The sequence below is a fragment of the Arachis ipaensis genome, chromosome B7, assembly GCF_059453495.1.
Source record: "Arachis ipaensis isolate K30076 ecotype BB chromosome B7, ASM5945349v1, whole genome shotgun sequence".
NCBI classification, from domain to species: domain Eukaryota; kingdom Viridiplantae; phylum Streptophyta; class Magnoliopsida; order Fabales; family Fabaceae; genus Arachis; species Arachis ipaensis.
Window position 1 is genome coordinate 111,664,503 of NC_142442.1, and position 8,068 is coordinate 111,672,570.

Sequence of the window (8,068 nt, forward strand, 5' to 3'; positions counted from 1 at the left end):
AGACAACTACCCAATGGAATTAGATCGAGAAGCTTTCTAACAAAATTCAAGAGAAAAGATTGAAGAAGAAGATAAACTATTATTGATTCATTGAATTACAATAGAGCTCCCTAACCCAATGAAAGGGGGTTTAGTGAGTCATAGCTCTGAATTCAATTACAAAGAAATGAAAACTAGCTCATCAAAGGGTCCCTCTAACTTAAATTCTATCCTATTTATACACTTTCTATATTGAGCTTCTGTTGAGTTTCTTGGGCTTTGAGGCCTCTCCATGCTTTCCTTTTGCCTTGGGTTTATGATCCATAATCTTGATGAGGTTGTTGATCCAAATCCTGTAACATTTATTGAGCCAACTTAGTGATAATCAAATAATGACACATGACTCAATAAATTGAGATTTCAAACTCATCAATCCTTCAGGCCCAATCCCATAAACCATGATATTCAATTGGGTTTCATACCAAAGTAAGTTTAAGTTAATATTTGTGCTCAAAGACTAACTTAAATCACAATATTTTTGGCCCAGAAACCTTTTCCAAGAGAGGCGTTTAAGTTGCAGTTTAAGCTTAAACTGCAGCTTAAACGCCAGACACTTCCAGTGAGGCCTTTTGTAGAAGCACGTTTAAGCTTCAGTTTAAGGTTAAACTGAAGCTTAAACGTGGAAATGGAGGAAGGTAGCCCTGGAGAGTAATGTAGTCGAACACGTTTAAGCTTCAGTTTAAGGTTAAACTGAAGCTTAAACGTGGATAAAGGAAGGGCAGCCCTGGAGGTCGAACACGTTTAACCTCCAGTTTAAGGTTAAACTGGAGGTTAAACGTGGAAAAGGAAGGAGGCATCCTGGAGGTCGAACACGTTTAACCTCCAGTTTGAGGTCAAACTGGAGGTTAAACGTGGAAGCTTAGAATGGTAGCCCTGGAGGTGTCGAACACGTTTAACCTCCAGTTTGAGGTCTAACTGGAGGTTAAACGTGGAAATGGAGAAAGCAACCCTGGAGGAAAGTTCTTGGTCGAACACGTTTAAGCTCCAGTTTGAGGTCAAACTGGAGCTTAAACGTGGAAATGGCTCCCTGGTGCTCTTCCCACTCCTGGCGTTTAACCTCCAGTTTGAGGTCAAACTGGAGGTTAAACGTGGAACTCCTCCCTGGGTGGCATACTCATTCTGGCGTTTAACCTCCAGTTTGAGGTCAAACTGGAGGTTAAACGTGGAAATGCTTCTTTGGTGAGACCTTCCATTCTGGCGTTTAACCTCCAGTTTGAGGTCAAACTGGAGGTTAAACTTCATTTCCAGCATTTCTTATCCTTCATGATTTTTGGCGTTTAAGCTCCAGTTTAGGCTTAAACTGGAACTTAAACTCCACATGTGATATTCAAGCTTCCTTTATTGATTTTGTTGCTTCCTTGCCTAGCCTCTTCTTCCCTGAAATCATCCAAACAATTGCATCAAAGTCTTGCAAAATTTCATGAGAAATCTTCCATTCATAGCATTCAAGTAATATAACTAAAAACTCATGGAATTTGCATCAAAATCATACTGTTTGGATGGTTCATTGCTTTGTTACTCTTTTAACCCTTCTTGGTTACTTAAAGCTCAAGAAAATGCATAAAACAACTAAAACTAACAGAAAAATGCTAGTGAAACTAGCCTATGATGCCTTGGCATCACAACACCAAACTTAATACTTGCTTGTCCCTAAGCAAGTCCTGAATTATTTGAGAAGAAAGTATGAAACAGAAAGCAATTACATTGGCTATATTAGCAAGCATTTGAAGTTCCTCAGAAGGGTTTTATGCAGAAAGTTGCAGCATCACTTTTTCATACTTATCAGGTAAGATTATCACTTTTTCATTGCATCCATCAAACACTGCTATGGCCTCTTGTTATTTTTATGTCTTTGGCACTTTTCTCTTCTTTGTTTTTCTTTTCTTTTTCTTAGAGCTTCTTTTGCTCCTTGTTTGCTTAGTGTCATGTGTTGCACAAGCCTTTGGCATTTTCTTTTTCTTATCAGTGCACTACACATATCCACTTTAGGCATTTTAGTTCACATTTCTTCTTGAGACATTGGTGCCCAGCACCTCTTTGTGTGACTAAATGTTTTGTATTTAGGTTGCTCTTGATAATGGACTTTTGGTTGATAATCCCGGGTTAGTTAACCCAAGTTACCAAGTGTTGAAACACTCCTCAGAACCTATTCATCCAAGCATATCCTTAATACATAAACACCACAGGCATTTGTCTCAGAAGATCAAACCAATGGTGCCTAGCTTATTTTCTCAATTTTCTTGCTTTTTGGTTGCCCTTTTTCAGAGGCTTTTTCTTCTTCTTTTTCTTTCTTTTTCATGGCCAAAGACATTTATTCATCAAGATCCATAGACAGTTTTCAATTTCTACACAAAGAATGATAATTCTACACTCTAATTCCAGTGATCTGACTAAACAATCAAGCATGCATACCACCACTTAATTCTACTTGATTTGTCACTAATTTAGCCAAGTTACTTTTGTTCAACTTTTCTTTTATTTTTTTGGAAACAGAACAAGCATGGCAAGCACTTGTTTAAGAAGGTGAAGTTATATCCAAACATCTAGGCATTCACTTTATTCAAAGCAATAAACAGACACTCATACTAAAAAACAAAAGACTATACTAAAAAAAAAAAAAAAAAAAAAAAAAAAAAAGACTCCACATAACACTTAAATGACTTATGATGAAAACAAGTTCATAAAGACAATTCACCAATTATCATTTGATTATTAAGGAACGAGACCACCTCTTATTTATTGCTTGGTTCTTCTTAATTCTTGGGATCCTGCTTCTTCTTGCTTCCTGCCTCTTTTTGACCACTTGTGCTTCCTTTGTCTTTTCTTATGAGCTTTTTCCAGAATCCAGCCTTTTTCATCGTTTCTTCCACTCCTTTTTCAAGGATCATTGCCTTGTTTATTTCTCCTTCTTTCCTCCCTTTGAAATACTCATCATAAGCTGGGAATGCTGGGTCCATCTTGTGTAGATGTTCCCCTATGTAGTTAAGCTTGATTTGCGAACTGATGTTGTAATCAGCTTGGACTGAGTATCTTGCATTCTGTAAAGTGGTGGCTTCCTTGATTGCAAAGACATTGGCATCTTGATGTTGGCATATGTGGCTGAAGGATTCCTGTAAGTGTAAATTCTGTTCCCTTTGCAGATCCAAGAATCTTGATTCAAAGTTCCTTTGCATATCCATCATTTTTAGATGAAAGTCCTCTTGTCTCTCCTGAGACCTCATGTATTGTTGAGACATTCCTTCCATGATTTCCTGCATTCTGCTCATATACATGGGGTCTCTGGGAATTCGTTGTCTTCTTTCAGGAGTTGCTTGCTCTTCTTGCTCTTCTTCTCTGTCTTCTCCTTCCTGTCTTTCTTGTTCTGCTTCTTGCTCGGCTTCCACTTGTTGCCCTTCTTCATTTCTTCTTCTTGTATGTCTTGGAGGAGTTGGGCCAAGAGTCATTCTGTGCGCAGTTATGGCCAATCCAGGATATAGCCAATTAGGTCTTTCATCCTCAAGTGGTACTTGGGCATCGATGCATAGTCTAATGATAGTGCTAGGGAAGTGGAGCCAGGACTCAGGGTCACTTTTCTCACTAAACTCTTGTATCTGTTCAGCAATGAGTTTATGAACTTTGATCTCCCCTCCCACCATAATGCAATGTAGCAAGATGGCTCTTTTAGGGACTATTTCTGAAGAGTTTGCAGTGGGTAGGATGGATCTCCTAACTATTGCATACCACCCTTTAGCTTCAGGTGTTAGGTCTCCCCTTCTCAAGACTCTTGGAGCCCCTCTTGTTTTTCTCACCCATTCAGCTCTGATGGCACAAAGGTCCTCAGCAATAGTTGCATAGTCAGGTTCTCCTATCATCCTTTCTTCATAACTTGCTTGGCTGAAATGTATGTTTTTCAGGCCAAGAGTTTTCATGATTGCTTTGGGACTGAAGTCAACTTCCACCCCTCTCACATAGCTTTTGTATGTGGGTTTCTTGGTTGGATCCTCCCTTACTGCATTTGCATAAAACTCTTTCACCAGGTTGATGTTGATTTTAGTGATTGGCTTAGTTAGGAGCTCCCACTTCCTCTTTTTGATCTTTTCCCAAACACCTGGGAACTCATCCTTTTCAAGGTCAAAGGGAACCTCAGCTAGTACCGTTTTAGGTCTCATCCATTCGGCTTGAATCTCATGGAAAACTGATCTGTATCTCCATGCATCGAATTCCCTGTTTTCCTCCATTGGCTGCTTGTCTTTTCTTCTTTTGTGGCTAGATGAAGCTGCCATTGGTTCTTTAGTTTTGGTAAGTGACAAGCTAAAGTTGACAAGGTGAAGCAAGAAGTGTTGTTGGAAGTGTGGTGAGGTTGTTTTCGGCAAGAGATAGTTATGCTATGATGAAGGAAAATGTGTATGAAGGAGAATTGGTGGTGTGGGGCTCGTTCCCCAAGTGGTTCTTTATAGTGCCCATAAGTGAAAAATGGACGGCTAGGGTGGTTTGTGAAGGGTGGCTTGATGGTAAATATATGAATTATGGAGAAGGACAAATTGCTTTTCATTTTCTTGGAAGTATTCTGGGTCCATTAGGTTGTACATGTACCAATCTTTTCTTGCAGAACTTCCTTTTCCCATGTGTTAGCTTCAAAGACTTGTGAACTTTCTTTTTGACCAAGCACGTACCTTCCCTTGTCTTTTTCCTCCATTTTTGTCTTTTCTTTTGTACCTGCACAAACAAACAAATTTGCTATCATTTTTCGGTCCATGTGAATTATGAATAGTATTTGCACATGTAAATCAATGCTTGTCTTTATGAGCTTATAGCCGTGACTTCTACATGTATGCACACTTATTATTTGGACACCAAACTTAGTGTTTGGTCAAGTCTCCTGATGACATGAAATCCATATTGGTTGTCCTTAATGAGTGTGCATAATTCTAATAAATCATAGTCACCTTGGCTCTTTGATTCTAAACAAAGTTACTACCCTAAGTAATTGAAACCAAAGTATTAAAACATGTGAATGGTATACTTGTCATGAATTTTGAAATCCAGAGGAACTTCTTGCTTTTCATAAACTGTGTTCAAAAAGAACACCAAACTTAATGTTTGGTTGTGCACCTTGAATGAAAGATGGAATTCAATTTGAGTAAGATTTGGGAGTGCCATCAGGCACACCAAACTTAGAGACCAATTGTAATTTACATGCAAGGTTTAGTGCACTTAATCAATAGTTGTCCTGAGGATTCAAGTTCATGCATAAGAAACCATGCTTTATTAGATGTAAAGCAAAGCACTAAAGATTAAGGATACTAAAAACATGGGTTGCCTCCCATGAAGCGCTTCTTTAACGTCACTAGCTTGACGGTTGTCCCTTGTTAGGGTGGATTGTAGTGCTTGACGTCTTCTCCTCTCACTATGAAAACGTCCCCACTTGATTCATTCATGACCTCTAAATGTTCCATAGAAAGAACTTTCCTGATTGTGAACACTTGAGGGAGCTGGGAAGGAATGGTTTTGAGGCCAGGTGGGATTGGCAGATAATGACTTGATATCACGTTATCTCCCGGAGAAAAACCTTCAGTGGGAATTTTCTTGTTTCTCCATCCTCTTGGCAATCTCCCTATCACTCTTCCCTTTCTCTTGAGGATTTCTTCATTGACCCTTATGTCAGGAGGATCCTTCTGATCTGTTTCCACTGATTCTTGTGGCTCTAACTCTTGCAACTCTTGTTTGCCTTCCAAGGACTGTTTTAGAGTTTCAGCTGCTGGATTACTTTCCTCCAAACACAGATGGCTACTATCATCCTTAGGCTTTTCAGGTTCTGGTTCAGGCTCAGATGCAGGTTTGAAAACTTTGAAAATGAGCTGTTCATCATGTATTCTCAGAATTAGCTCTCCTTGTTCTACATCTATGAGCGCTCTAGTAGTGGCTAGAAATGGTCTGCCCAGAATGATAGGGTGTAAGTAGCTTTCCTCCATGTCCACAATGACAAAGTCTGTGGGGAAGTAATAATCCCCCACTTTCACCAGCACATTTTCAACTACCCCTTCAGCTTGCTTCTGAGTTTTGTCAGCCAGTTGTATGATTACATCAGTGGATCTCACTTCATTCAGTTGTAGCCTCTTCATAAGAGTTAGAGGCATCACATTTATGCTCGCTCCTAGATCACAGAATCCTCTGTCAATTTTTGTTTCCCCTATGATGCAAGGGATATGAAAACTTCCTGGGTCCGTTTTCTTAGAGAGTGTGTCCTTCTTGATGAGAGCACTGCATTCTTTGTTCATTATTACCGTTTGTCCTCCCTTCAAAACTCTTTTCTTGCTCAACAATTCCTTTAAATACTTGATGTGTGTAGGCATTTGATGGAGAATCTCAAGAAAGGGGATATTGATATGGAGAGAGTTAAATGTCTCCAAAAACCTTGAATATGTTTTCCTTTTTTCACCTCCTCCTAACCTCTGAGGAAATGGTGCTTTTGGTTGGTATGTTTCCATTGTGCCCTTTTGCAGTTCCTTGGCTTGCTCAGTTTCACTTTCCTGCTTAGCTTCCTCCACACCTTCCTTCAAGATTTCTGGCTCCTGTTCTGAGGGCCTGATTCCTTCTTCTTCTGAGACTTCCTTCAATATGGTGATGGCCTTGCATTCTTCCCATCTTACTCTCTTTTGTTCCCCTTTAGGATTCTTTTCTGTGTCACTAGGGAACACTGCAGTTGATTTGGGGGCCTGTCGAGATAGCTCTCCTACTTGAGATTCCATCCTCTTGAGTTTTTCACCATGGTTTCTTAAGGTAGTTCTCACATCATCCCTGAAGCTTTTCAATTCAATTATGTCTTGACTCATGGTTGCCATCATTCCTTCAATCCGGTTTAATTGATCTTGAAATTGTTGGTTCGGATTAGGTTGGGTAGGTTGATTATTTTGGCCATGATATGGTGGTTGAGGGTAAGTGTTTTGTGTGGCTTGGTATGATCTTTGGTTGGAGTTTTGGTATGTGGGATTGTTATGTTGGTTGTGGTTGTAAGGTTTGTGGTTTTGTGGTTGGGTTTGTTGGTTTCCCCACCCAAAGTTTGGGTGGTTTTTCCAGCCTGGGTTGTAAGTGTTGGAATGTGGATCATATGATTGCCTTTGTTGGTTTCCCACATAATTGGCCTCATCCCAATCACTTCCTTCAATGCTTACTTCCTCTTGATCTTGTGTGTGTATTGCAGCCACTTGCTTTGTTTCTAATTGCCTGGTAAGCTCTGCTAGTTGCTTGGCAAACACCTTGTTTTGGGCTAGAATTGTATCAACATGGTTCAGCTCCATGACTCCCTTAGTGTTGTGCCTTTCTGATGCATAGTAGTACTCATTCTCAGCCACTGTCTCAATCACTTCAATGGCCTCTTCCACAGTCTTTTTCCTGTTCAATGAACCTCCTGATGAATGGTCTACAGCCTTCCTTGATTCATAAGAGAGTCCATCATAGAAGATATGCAATTGCACCCAATCATGGAACATGTCTGGTGGGCATTTCCTTGTCAAGTCCTTGAATCTCTCCCATGCCTCGTAGAGAGTTTCACCATCTTGTTGTCTAAAGGTCTGAACCTCAGATCGAAGCCTATTGACCTTTTGTGGGGGGTAGAAACGTGCCAGAAACTTGCTTTCCACCTCATCCCATGTTGTTAGACTCCCCCTTGGGAATGATTCCAGCCACTTAGCTGCTTTGTCCCTAAGTGAAAATGGGAACAAAAGCAGTTTATAGGCATCTTCCTGGACTCCATTGGACTTCACAGTGTCACAAATTCTCAGGAATTTTGTGAGATGTTGGTTTGGGTCTTCATTAGCACCTCCTCCAAAAGAACAATGATTCTCCACAAGTGATATTAGTTGTGGTTTGAGCTCAAAATTGTTGGCTTGAATGGGTGGTTTCTGGATGCTGCTACCACAATTTCCAGAGGTTGGGTTTATGTATGAACTAAGAACCCTCCTCTCAGGAATGGCATTGTTTCCATCAGCTCTCTCATGGTTGTGAACTTCTCTATCCATGTTGAGATCTAGAGCTTCCTCAAAATTGTCCT

General features: G+C 40.1%; 1 non-coding gene across 1 annotated transcript; it reads left to right on the forward strand.

The window, feature by feature from the left end:
- Window positions 1–7,506: 7,506 nt before the first annotated feature.
- Window positions 7,507–7,610, forward strand: LOC148553741 (small nucleolar RNA R71). Its single transcript, XR_015892742.1, has one exon. It is a non-coding gene; the product is annotated as a small nucleolar RNA R71 (small nucleolar RNA).
- The last annotated feature ends 458 nt before the right edge of the window (window positions 7,611–8,068 follow it).